The sequence below is a fragment of the Myotis myotis genome, unplaced genomic scaffold (assembly GCF_014108235.1).
Source record: "Myotis myotis isolate mMyoMyo1 unplaced genomic scaffold, mMyoMyo1.p scaffold_m19_p_1, whole genome shotgun sequence".
Classification (NCBI taxonomy): Eukaryota; Metazoa; Chordata; class Mammalia; order Chiroptera; family Vespertilionidae; genus Myotis; species Myotis myotis.
Genome location: NW_023416313.1, coordinates 185,437,209 through 185,451,025, shown reverse-complemented (window position 1 = coordinate 185,451,025; position 13,817 = coordinate 185,437,209). Strand labels below are relative to the sequence as shown.

At 44.5% G+C, this 13,817-nt stretch overlaps 1 long non-coding RNA gene across 1 annotated transcript; it reads left to right on the top strand.

Moving 5' to 3' along the window:
* Window positions 1–863: 863 nt before the first annotated feature.
* On the top strand, window positions 864–7,681 carry LOC118655186. The gene is made up of 3 exons (XR_004967208.1): window positions 864–950; window positions 5,088–5,173; window positions 6,073–7,681. It is a non-coding gene; the product is annotated as an uncharacterized LOC118655186 (long non-coding RNA).
* Window positions 7,682–13,817: the final 6,136 nt, after the last annotated feature.

The following is a 13,817-nucleotide window of genomic DNA, read 5'->3' as shown; positions in this document are numbered from 1 at the left end:
TGTTTCTGAGTTCTTAACAAAGGTGATTGTGCGTCTGGAGTAAGGGACACACACATGTGTAAACATGCACACTACAAGTGAAGATCCAGAGAACACAGACGCTGTCTAATTCATCAGGACTTGAGTTTCTTCCTGGTACTGACTACAGTGGCTATTATACTGGACAACACAAGGCATGCTCCTCCTCAAAATCACGGTAGAACCAATTCTCTCATTAGTCTTGAGTGATTTATGGACAGAAATCACACTATTTAAATCATTTTGTAATTCTACGGTGCCCAATATACTGATATTAAACATGAGATTTGCCTTTAAATGATATGTTGTGAAAAACAAAAGGAAGAACAGTCATTCTTTTCCTACCTGATGCTGCAACCAACCAGGAGCCAGGCTGCTCCTCTCCGAATGGGGCAGACTTCAGGATTTAATCTTCAGTTCCCTCCCCTGGAACTAGAACACCGAGAGAAAACTTTCAATTGCTGTGAGCAAGCAGACTGTCTACTCCCAGCCAATGCTTTCTCATTCCCATGGCTTGGTGAGTGCCAGGGTGTCTGGGGAGGCTAGGGGTGAAACAGAAGAAAGAGTTCCCAAGGCGAGACTTAGTTCATCCAATACCCTTTTTTCAAGGAGAGGAAAGCCCTCTTTTCAGCTTCAATTTCTCACAGAAGGCCTGCCACTGCATTACTCACTGGTAATTACTACTTGCCCCTTCAAAAACAGCAGACATACTTTTTGGGCAAGCCTCCAGATTTCTGATGCATGCCTGTACCTGTCCACAGGGATATTGCTACGCCTGGGAAAATTGGGAGGGCAACAAGCCCGCCCAAAGGGAGGACCTAGTCTAGGCTATTAATCAAGGTCCTGGGATAACATGTGCCACAGAAGAAGATCAGAGGCTGGTGTGGGCCACTCCGTTCATCGGGCATCATCTCACTCATGGGATCACCAGGGTAAGGCTTGAACTTCTTCCAAGTAGATCAGCAGCTACACTTAGTTAAGCTTCAACTTGTTTCCCCAAAAAGGAGAGGAGCAGCAAGAATTACTACTGCAGAAGGAATGTGGTTTTCTTACTCTGGGCAGTCAACGTAGGAGAGTCAAAGATGATAGATGTGCAATTATAGTTCCTTCACCTTTAATATCAGGAAAGACGGTGTTTAAGAAGACATTCCATGATAAGCATGTTATAGAGGCTTCGTGTTTGATTTATTGCTGGTTTCCAAGAAAGTGGAGGTAACGCAGTAGAGAGGATAGACCAGGGGTGGGCAAACTTTTTGACTCGAGGGCCACAATGGGTTCTTAAACTGGACCGGAGGGCCGGAACAAAAGCATGGATGGAGTGTTTGTGTGAACTAATATAAATTCAAAGTAAACATCATTACATAAAAGGGTACGGTCTTTTTTTTTTTTTTTTTTTTTTAGTTTTATTCATTTCAAACGGGCTGTAGTTTGCCCACGGCTGGGATAGATCAAGAGAACAGAAATCAGGAAACCTGGGCTCTGCTGTTTACTATTGTGACCTCAGATAAATCACTTCACCTGGTTTCCAAATAAGTAGAATGAGAACATCGAGCTGGAAGAGCTTTACATAATAGAACACCGTTTCTCACTTTCACATCTCATCTGCCTTGTTCTTGTACCAACCATTTGGTTCTCTTGTGGCGAGTCAACCCTTCCTTCCAGCTCATTGGGATGGGGTTGACACCACCCCCAGCCTTCTTCAGAAGTGCATATGTGGCCAAGTCCAGCCAAAGGAAGTGACTGACAGATTCAGAGATTGGTTTCTGCCAACAGGAGTCCCTGAGACATTTGCTGGAACAAGGCGTTCTGATCTAATAGGACAGAGCCTCGTGCTTCTGTGGCCATTCTCGGGAGAGAGGGACTGCCTGCAGATAAAGCCATTGCCAAGGGAAGCAACCAGAGATGGCAAGAAACCAGTTCCTAAAGTGTCATTTGAAGACTTGGATTCACCCAGAGCTGAAATCAGCATGTCCCTTGGATTTTTAAAAACATTTCCTTTGGCCCCTTAAGCCTGTTTCAATTAGCTTTCTGATGCTCTCCACTGAAAAAGTTCCAGCTCATATGAATCCCTTCCAACTGTCCTCTACACCTAACACTCCTGCTTTTTAGCATTCATGTCTGCAACGAGCTGGAGAGCATGGGAATGCACAGGGCCAACTGATCAGTTTCTTCTAGATGCACTCTTAGAAAAATAAAATTTAAAGGCTAAGCCCGCATAGCAAAGAAATGTAGAAGTAAGGCAAATTCTAATAACATATTTTTAAATTTTCTCTCCAACTACAGCTTTTGTTAAAAAAAATAATTCAAATAACACACCAAGGTGAAATGCACAAAGTGAAAATCCCCCACCTTTTCACCTTCCAGAAATAACTGACCAGCAGGCTTGGCCTGAAGCTGGTTAGAAATTCAGAACCTCAGGCCTCAATCCAGTCTTGCATTTTAACAAGGCTCCCAAGTAATCTGTATTAAAGTCTGAATCAAAGTTTGAAAAGCACTAGCTAAATTTATAGTGCCCCAGAGATTTTTTTTTTCTGTATAGTCGCCAGCATTATTGTATACACATAACTTTTTGGCTATTTATTTTAATGATTTTGTCAAGGAAAGGCATACATGAATACAATGAATCAGAAACAAGGTAATCGAAATCCTTTACAAAACATAAGTAATTCATTTACTAGAATGATGTCTAAGTTATAAAGACGTTACAAACCCATACTATACCCAAGGGCACTATATACTAGTACTGTAGCAAAACATCCCAGGACAACACACTAGAGCAGTGGTTCCTCTAGGTGAGAATGCATCATCTCATCTGCAGGTCCTGCTGCTGGCCCTGGTGGTCAGTGCACGTCATAGCTACACCCAGAGTTTCTGGTTCAGTAGGTCAGGGGTGTGACCTGAGAATTTGCATCTCTAACAAGTTCCTGTGTAACGCTGATGCTACTGGTTCAGGAAAAAATTATACCAGTATTTAAATAAAAAATAAAAATGGGTTTGTACTATCTATATATATAAAAGGCTAATATGCTAAGTGTCCGACCATTCGACCGTTTGATCGTTCGACCGGTAGCTATGATGCACACTGACCACCAGGGGGCAGATCCTCAATGCACAGAAACATGGAACAAACTGATGAATCTCAGAGGAAAGGGAGGAGGGGAGAGGGCAGGAAGAGATTAACCAAAGGTCTTATATGCATACTAGAGGCCCAGTGCACAGATTTGTGCACCGGTGGGGTCCCTTGGCCTGGCCTGCACCCTCTCACAATCCAAGACCCCTTGGGAGATGTTGGAGAGCCAGTTTCAACCTGATACCAGCAGGCCAGGCTGAGGGACGCCACCAGTGTATGAATCCGTGCACCAGGCCTCTAGTATATACATAATATTCTGAAACCTAATTTTTTTCACTTAATACTGTACCTAGGACATCTTTCCATGTCAACCTGTAGCATTATAACCTACTTTTTAAAGGCTACAAGGTCAGAGATTTGGGGCTAAGATAAATATATATTAAACTAGAGGCCCGGTGCACAAAAATTTGTGCACTCGGGGGGGAGGGGGGTCCCTCAGCCCTGCCTGTGCCCTCTCGCAGTCTGGGACCCCTTGGGAGATAATGACCTGCTGGCTTAGGCCTGCTCCCGGGTGACAGAGGGCAGGCCCAATCCCTAGGTGCAGCCCCTGGTCAGGCTCAGAGCAGGGCTGATTGGGGAGTTGGGGCGCCTCCCCCTGTCATGCACAGAGCAGGGAAGATCGGGAGGTTGTGATGCCACCCTCAGTCACGCTCAGGGTAGGGCCGATTAGGGGGTTGGGGCACCACCCCCTGTCACACTCAAGGCAGGGTTGATGGGGAGGTTGCGGCGCCACCCCCTGTCACACACAGAGCAGGGCCAATCAGGGGGTTGGGGAGCTCCCCCCTGTCACTCACAGAGTAGGGCTGATAGGGGAATTGGGGCGCTGCCCTCTATCACCCACAGAGCAGGGCCGATCAGGGGGTTGGGGCGCTGCCACTGTCACACTCAGGGTAGGGCTGATGGGGAGGTTATGGCTCTACCCCGTCACACACAGAGCAGGGCCCGTGGGGGGGGGGGATTGGGGCGCCGCACCCTGTCACACACAGAGCAGGGCCGATCAGGGGGTTGGGGCACCGCACCCTGTCACACACAGAGCCGCAGGGTGATCAGGGGGTTGGGGAGCTCCCCCCTATCAGGCACAGAGCAGGGCTGATCAGGGGGTTGGGGCGCCTTCCCCTGCCACGAACAGAGTAGGGCGGATAGGGAGGTTGTGACCCTGCCCCCGTCACACACAGAGCTGCAGGGCAATCAGGGGGTTTGGGCGCTGCCCCCTGTCACGCTGATCCCAGTGCCAGGAGGCCTCTCAGCTCCACTGATCCCAGTGCTGGGAGGCATATTACCCTTTTACTATATAGGATAGAGGCCTGGTGCATGGGTGGGGGCTGGCTGGTTTGCCCTGAAGGGTGTACTGGATCAGGGTGGGGGTCCCCACTGGGGTGCCTGGCCAGCCTGGATGAGGGGATGATGGCTGTTTGCATCTGGTCACACACCCTTCAGGGTGGGGGTTCCCACTGGGGTGCCTGGCCAGTCTGGGTGAGGGGCTGAGGGCTGTTTTCAGGCTGGTGGGTGACTGAAGCTCCCAACTGCTCCTTTTTTTCTTTTTTTCTTTTTTATTCTGGGTCAGCTTTAGTTCTGAGGCTTGGCTCCAGCTCTTAGGCCTCCACTGCTGAAAGCAGGTATCTGGTTTGTTTGGGTTCTATAATCAAAACACTGTTTCAACTCCAGCTCTGAGATCCCAGCTGGCTGAAAGCAGGTTTCTGGGGTTTTGTTTAGCTTCTATATTTGTAACAATGTTTCAAACTGCAAGCTCAGAGGCCGGCAGCGGCAGGCAGGGAACGTTGCAGTCCTCCGTCACTGAAGCAAGCAAGTCTCATGTTCGCTTCAAGCTGCCTGGCTGCCAGCCACCATCTTGGCTGGCAGTTAATTTGCATATCACCCTGATCAGCCAATGGGAAGGGTAGCAGAGGTACGGCTAATTACCATGTTTCTCTTTTATTAGATAGGATGACATAAAAAGGGAATCACTGGCATCTTCAACATCAGGACAAGCATCCTCACCACCAGAATCATCACTTTCAACATTAAGTAAGCATTTTGTGTTGGCATTTACAGATTAGCAAAGTTCTGGACTGATCAGGAAAGTGACTAGTCTTGTGTAAGTGCCACGGTAGAGTCAGTGAATGAAAGCGCCAATGCACCCAATGCATGGAGCAACTCCACATGGGAAACCTTGGTATAGAGCTGCTATACCATGCTGCACACTGCTAACATTTAGTCACACACCCCCTCCAGAGTCTGCTCAGGCTCCCAGAAAGAAAGTGAGCCATTTGCAACAACACGATGGACCTTGAAGGCATTATATTAAGTGAAATAAGTCAGACAGAAGATAAATAATGTATGATTTTACTGATATGTAGAATCTAAAAAAAACCCTGAAAACACAAGGGCATGGACGTAGAGAACAGATTGGTGGTTGCAATGACTAAATTGTGGAGGTGTAATATACAGTATGGTGACTATAGTTAACAATACTATATTGCATATTTGAAAGTAGCTAGGAAAGTGGATCTTGAAAGTTGTCATCATAAGAAAAAAATTTATAACTGTGCATGGATGTTAACTGGACTTATTGTATTTTGAAATACAGTGGGGCCTTGACTTACGAGTTTAATTCGTTCCATGATGGAGCTCATAACTCAAATTACTCATATGTCAAATCATAAAGTGAACAAGACATGAGATGCTGTGCTGATGTTGTGGCGTTCACTGTGACGTTCGCTGCACCAACTAGCGGTGGGGTATCTGATGCTGGCTCGTAACCTGAATTTTAGCTCGCAACTCAAAGCAAAAAATCGGCCAAGAGATGGCTCGTATCTCGAAAAACTCGTTATTCGGGACACTCGCAAGTCAAGGCCCCACTGTACGTATGTACAAATACTGAATCATTATGTTGTATACTTGAAATGACTATCATGTTATTTCAGCTATGCCTCAATGAAAAGAAACGAGAGTGACCAAGCTTGCAAATATGTCTGGAACTTCAAGAGGGCAGTGCAGGAAACAATCAAATCTAGTATTTTGAGGCAATTCCTGAGAAGCACATGACATGTTTCTGAACAATACCTCTGCTCATCTGGAGATACTTTCTAGATGTCTCCCATTGTTAAAATGCTCTGGTTCCAGATTTCCCTCCTCAGGAAAGTTAACCTGCCAAAATAGTTTTTCCCATAGTTAGAAATATATAGTCATAGAAATAAAAATATTTTGAGCAATTCTTATGCTTCTGTAGCCACATATGTAATCATCATCAAAGGGATAATGTAACTACAGTGTGCCCTGAAGAATCACATGCTCAATATTATAGTATAGAAATCAGAAATCTCTAAGAGCCACATATTGGCCCCAGTATGGATAATTACTAGTCTTAAACTCTGCTTACTTACTGAACAAATATTTACTACACCTACTATTGGCCTGGCATTGTGCTGGAATATGGAGAAGAAAGGTACATACCAGGAAGGAACCTAATATGAGAGACAGACAAAAAAAATCAAGGATGAGGAGGATATGATGTGTACAGAAGAAGAATATGCCTAACCCAGCGTGGAGTTATCAGAGATGGCTTCAAAAATGAAAATGGGCTTGACGTAAGTCTGCAAGGGTGACCAGAATGTAAACCAGATAGGCGTAATGGTGCATATCGTGCCAGAGAGAGGAGGTGAAGAAGAGCATGGTGGGCTCAGGGGACCATAATATATTTGGTGTGGTTGGAGTGAGGATGTGAGAGAGGGGATGAGCTGGAAGTCCACAGAGATAATAGATGGTGTCCCTGAAGGATTGTCAGCAGGGATGTGAGTTGACCAGATTTGGAAGAAATATGGAGATAGGAAGACCATGTCTTGCTGCTGGAGACCAAGACATGAGGAGAGATTCAACTGGGACTTAAGAGAGAGAAGGGCTGGTTGAAATGGCAGTTTGGAGGTAACAGTGAGGGCACTGAATGAGCCCAAGGGCATACCCAGATTTATGGTCAGGTAGAGAGCCAATACAGGAACAAAGAATTTTGTATAGGGGTTGGGGCAGGCTAGAAGGGGACATATATAATACTTTCAACAATAAAGATTATTTTTTTTAAAAAAAATTTTGAACAGGATTGAGTTAGGCAGTGAGAACGGGATGGAGAGATAGTAAGTGACATGTACCATGGGTTTATTTTACAAAAACAAACAAAACCATAGCTCTCCCCACATACTGCACAATTTAAAGGGTTCCTATATGGTATGAATAGTGTCTCCCCAAAATCTGTGTCTACTCAGAATGTGACCTTATTTGGAAATAGGATCTTGCAGATGTAGTTAAGATGAGGTCATACTGGATCAGGGTGAGCCCTAAATCCAATGACTGGTATTCTCATGAGAAAGGAGAGAGGACACACAGAGAAGAAGCCCATATGGATTCAACTGTGGAGATTGGAGTGATTGCCACATGCAGGCAATTGCCAGGGGCCATCAGCATCTGAGAAGGGGCAAGAAAATGTTCTACCCTGGAGCTTTCAGAGAGAGCATGGGTCTGCCTACACCTTGATTTCAGACTCCTAGCCTCCAGATCTGTAAGAGAATAAATATCTGTTGTTTTAAGCTACTTGGTTTGTGGTACTTTGTTCTTTTTTTTTTTTAAGATATGTTTTTATTGATTTCAGAGAGGAGGGGAGAGAGAGAGAAACATCGACGATGAGAGAGAATCATTGATTGGTTGCTTCCTGCACACCCCACACTGGGGATCGAGCCCATAACCTAGGCATGTGCCCTGACAGGGAACTGAATCATGACCTCCTGGTTTATGGGTCAGCGCTCAACCATTGAGCCACACAGGCCGGGTGGTTTGTGGTCCTTTGTTATGGCAGCTCTAGAAAACTAATAAAGCTCCCCCCCCCCCCCGCAAAGACCCTTTGACTTAAATTTTCTTGAAGTTTCATTATCATTTAGTTTTCTGGGTGGGTTTAGATCTGTTATTTTGGGAGGGATGCTGTAACAAGCCAAGAAATTTCCCACATGTTTTATGATTCACTTTATTTCACAGCAAGACCCTGTGGGATTGGAACAAGGTTTAAGTCTGGTCTGAAGAATGGGGATGTTCTTGGGGAAACAGGCCCAGATAAAGTTTCAGAGCAGATTAATTCTAGAGAGCAGGGACATTAGGTGATAGTGACACACAACAGATTCTTGGAAACAGGTAAGATGGGTATTTCCAGATGAATAAACTGAAGTTTACAGATGTTCAGTAATTGTGTGAAGGTTACACAGTTAAACTTCACACAAATGTTGGAAACATTTTCTTACTCCCAGCTTAGGGGTGTCCCTTTGGGCCATTGCAGACTCTGCCATGCTGTCTCTAAGGAATAATCTTAGACTGAAGACAAGAAAGAAAAGACATTATCAGTTATTGTCACAGAGGGGTTCTTCCACACTAGTAAATCTCCCATACATCTAAAAGCATTCGTGTAAATACCAGTTTCTTGATCTGAACAATCACATGTATTTCATGCCTTCTAAAACTAATTACACTAAAATGATTTCTCTCCTCCCGGTGGCATGAACATACATCATTATTGATTGCATTGTGAAATTGCCTCAGTTCCTCTAAAGAAATGGGCAGAAAAGTGCAGGCACAGGCTGAGGCGGTATATTTGGTGGCCGCACAGATATGCCCACCACCGAATCTATCAATAGGAAAATCATGTGGGTAAGGGTCAAGGCTTCCATTTATTGAGTGCTAAATATATGCCAGGAAATGTGCTAAGTGCTTTAATACATGCTCTTTTTCATGCAATCTCTCAACTTCCTGTGATAGGAAGTTGATTTCAGAGAGAGGAAGAGAGAGATAGAAACATCAATGATGAAATAGAATTATGGATCGGCTGCCGCCTGCATGCTCCCTACTGGGGATTAAGCCCGCAACCCGGGCATGTGCCTTTACCAGGAATAGAACAGTGACCTCCTGGTTCACGGGTCAGCACTCAGTCACTGAGCCACACCAGCAGGGTTGATGTGACTATTTTTAATCCCATGTTACAGATGAGGAATCTGTGACTTAGAGACCCTCTGGCACTCATCCGTATTCAAGATTGGTGATGTTCACATACCTGATATATATATCTGCTGAATAACAATCAAATTAATAAACATCCATGTTTAAAGCCTGGAGTCCAGCCAGTGTTCCTGCGAGGATTAAAGGAGAAGGGTTGTGTCCTCAACTGGCATGGAATGCTCTCAATTTTCTCAGCTCAAACTTGTTATGAATGCATTATGACCCACAAGCTGCAATGGCTAATCTAAGTTTCATGTCAGGTCAACTCTGCAAATAAACTTCTCATGTAAATAAGATGAGAACAGGAAAGGCCCCGGAGGCATCCTGCATTCTCTCAAAGCTGGTGGCTGGTGACAGGCCCACCAAGACTGAAATCTCAGGCTGCATAAAAGCCTACCTTCCACAGATGCTTGTGAGCTTGGTTAAACACTTGGCAAGAATGGCAAGAAACCATGTGAGCTGAAATCACACTGTGTTCTTCTGAGGACCTCCCAGGGCATATTTTACGTCCTCAGTTCTTTCCTCTTTGAGGACAGAAACATCATGGGACAAACACAGGCCCAAGGAGCTTCTCACACAGGAAGCCAAGAGTGCAGCCCTTCATCACTCACAGGGTAGCTATATCTGAGTGATTTTAGTGACAACTAAAAACCCCACCTCATTGGCTGCATTTCTCAGTCTCAAATCTGCTTTCCTAAGGGGCGGACATTGCACTTGGGTCAGAAGGGGAAGACCATGTGGATATGAGAAATTGGCACCCATCATCCACTCCACTTTCCTTCTATTGTGTAGAGGCTGGAAAGCTAAAAACTACATATCCCAGGTTCCTTGCACCCAGGGTTTGGTTTGCAAATCAGTCTTCCAATTATACGCCTGTGTAGGAGGTTTGGAAGAAGGATGTGAGGGAGGGACTGTTTTCCCTGCTGCTTCTGCTGTTGCTGTTGGCCAATAGGTGTGTGGTGGCAGGAGCCTCTAGCAGCGGTTTCAGGTGCCAGGGGCCGGCGGTGATGGCAGTACAGCATTCCTGACTCTCTTTGCAGCAAAGGGGGTTGTGTTCTTGAAGCCAAGAGTCCAATCCGTAAACTCCTGCTGCACACCCTGTTCCTGAGGCTGGCAGGAGACAGAGGGGCTTCTCTGGCAGGTCAGATAAGCGATTCATTCCTGAAGCCATCCGGAGTCCCAGCGGAGGACCCCCTTTTCCAGCCTTCCCAACAATTTTGAGATCCTCACAGAGGCGTCTGGTCTGTGAACAGTTGTGGGTTGCTCTTTCTGCGAGGGGGCTCTGAAATTGGGAACCACCTCATCCCCCATCGGGCTGTCACTCTCCTCGATCTGATCAGATAACTCAGGCCCTGTGACTCCCCATCCTTCAATCACCATCCTCAAGAGGTCAGTTTTACTCTTCAAGAATTGTGACTGTGCCCAAGGTCCTGTGTTAAATGTCTTTCTGCTTAAGAAAGCTAAGTGGTTTTTGTTTCCCATGACTGAACCCTGACCTAGGTTCTAATTCAAACCCAAGTCCTGATATCTTTCAGATACTTTCTAAAAGTGTTCAGACTCATATTAAAGTAGGAATAAGACTATTATTTTTCTTTACCTCTTGCCCTAGGCCAGTGGTCCGCAAACTGCGGCTCTTTGGCCCCTTGAGTGTGGCTCTTACACAAAATACCACGTGCGGGCGCACATGTACAGTGCGATTGAAACTTCGTGGCCCATGCGCAGAAGTCAGTATTTTGTGGAGGAGCCACACTCAAGGGGCCAAAGAGCCGCATGTGGCTCGCGAGCCGCAATTTGCCGACCACTGCTAGGCCCTCATTTTGGGATTTGGTGTTATAAAGACAGAATTTTTTTAATGGAAATGTTTTCATACATTTAACAAAAGTGTATTGAATATTTTTTTATGTTCAAGACGCTATACTAAACACCAAAGTGCTAAGACAATGCAGCATAATGGAAATAGCGCACGCTTTTGGTAAGGAGTTGATTTCTGGCTTTGCTCTACTCATGTGACTTTGGGCAAGTTACCTAATCTCTCCAAACCTCTGTTTTATCATCAGGATGAAGAGATAGTAAGAATAATTACCTCTAGGATTGTTCTAAAAGTTATATGAAACATAAGGAAAGTGTCCAAAGCAATATATAGTACGTAAAAGGTTCTGAATAAATATTAATTCCCTTCCTTTGTCCTAAAACATGAGAAAAATGAAATGATATTGATTAAATATAAGTATCATTTTGAGTAATCTTAAACAGTATTTGCTGGTCATTTCCAAATCAGATTTTGTCACTTCCCTGATTAAAATTCTCTAATGGTTTCCTACGGCACTTAGAATAAAACTCAAACTCCTTACAAGCCAACAAGGTCTTAACAAACCCCAGCTTGTAAGGAGTTTGAGTTTTATTCTAAGTGCCATAGGAAACTAGAGGATTTTGATCAGCACAGGAACCATGTCTCTGTTATGCATCTTGCCAAACTCATTCCAATCTCAGAGACTTTGCACCAGCTGCTCCTGTGCCAGATCTTTTCATGTCTGCCTCTGTTCATTCAGGTCTCTGTTCAGAAGCCTCTCACCTCCTCCCATTCATTCTCTAACACAGTGGTTCTCAACCTTCCTAATGCCGCAACCCTTTAATACAGTTCCTCATGTTGTGGTGACCCCCAACCATAAAATTATTTTCGTTGCTACTTCATAACTATAATTTTGCTACTGTTATGAATCATAATGTAAATACCTGATATGCAGGATGTATTTTCATTGTTACAAATTGAACATAATTAAAGCATAGTGATTAATCACAAAAACAATATGTAATTATATATGTGTTTTTCGATGGTCTTAGGCGACCCCTGTGAAAGGGTCGTTTGACCCCCAAAGGGGTCGCGACCCACAGGTTGAGAACCGCTGCTCTAACACAACCGCCTGCTTTAGTTCACCATGACGCCTGTTTTCACCTGATCCATTCTTATTTGTGTATAGTCTGTCTCTTGAGTTAGAATGTCAGTACGATGAGGGCAGACACCTCCACTGTTTGTGTTGTTTAAGCTACCTCTCCCATGTTCATAACAGTGCCCAACAAATAAAAACATGCGGTAAGTATTTACTGAATGATGAATCCTTTAATCTAAAAATCCCTGAAAATATGGTTTAAAGAAAACACTAGAAAACCAAGCTGTTATTGGTAGCAATTGGTATGCCAATGTGTAACTAAACTTAAAAACTTTTTTTAACTGGAACAGGAGGAAATAATCACTAGAGGTATTAAAATTAAACCACATAAACACAGACTATCTCTCCAGAGTTCCCTCCTGAATTGCATCTCCCTGTTTCCTAGAGATAGTTGTGCTATGTCTATTTCTGTTCTTCCAATTCTCACACTTTGTAAGATTTTTTGTGGCATTCCTAAGGTTTGCTATTCCCAGTGATTCTCAATGATCAAAGATGGGGTTGAAGATACAATTCTGGCTTCCTGGTAAATGCAGGCATGGGAACATCTACACCCTTTGCCAGCCTGTTCTGCTGCAGTCCAAGCTTAGTTCTAAAAACATGAATTGAGGAGCCTCTTCACTGACCCTGGAGGGAGGATGTGGCCTGCAGCCAAACTTGGGTGTGGGCTGCTGCAGGTTCCATGGCACCAAGTGAAGGGGGTTGGCTCCAGAAAGAAGGCCTGCCTCCTGCCCATGTGCCATGACATCAGCCTCAAATGGCAGTCAGCAAATAGCTCTAGGGAACATCTGGGATTGAGCCCAAAGTAGGTAAAGCCAGATAATTCTACTAGAGGCAGCATCTCTTTGTGTCATGGAAAGCACCATTCAAATACAGATTGTCATCCTTTGTTAGACATGTGGGTGTTTTGTGTGTGTGTGTGTATGTGTGTGTGTGTGTGTGTGTGTCTGTACTGAAATGCTCCCTATTCTCCGGTCTCTAAAACTTTCAACTCCTTTGAAAAATGGCAAGAGCTGAGGTTCCCATCACCATATTGTTTGCCTTCTGGTACACCCAGGGGAAAGTGCAATTATAAGTCATGATTTAAACAAACAAAATAAAACATAATGCAAATTAGGGCCAGTTCCTGGCAAAACGAAAGGGCCTTTCCTGCATATGTCCTCATGTCTGTCACTGATCTATTGGCTGAACGGCCCTCTCCAGAGAGCATTTGGAGGAGCCCACATGCCAGAAAGCACTCAGTGCTTCCAGTTTTTAGTCAAGTGACTGGGCGTCTTCCTTTGGCAGCACCCACTTATGGTAAGCTGGCCTCTTCACAGGACCTAGGACATAACTTGCCTGCAATGGAAGAGCTATAATTAAAGCCAACTTGAGCAATCACAAAACATGATCTAAGGGAGCTCAACCTGGAATCCAAAATTATATCAACAATGATATGAATGGGGTATCTGGTCCTTTATACCTTATACTTTTACAAGCAGCAGGCACCGAGTATTTTCACTCTTACCTTTCAAGTGCTGTATCTGTAAGAATGCCATGTGCACAGCATTGCTTTAATTAAATGATCATTGCATAAATGATGAGCCAAGGTTCATGAAACCTAATAGATATCTTCCCAGATATTTGCTCTTTACTTTTGGTATTTGTACTTGTGGTTGCACAGGAATTGCCTTTGGCAACTATGCTTTCAACAGATT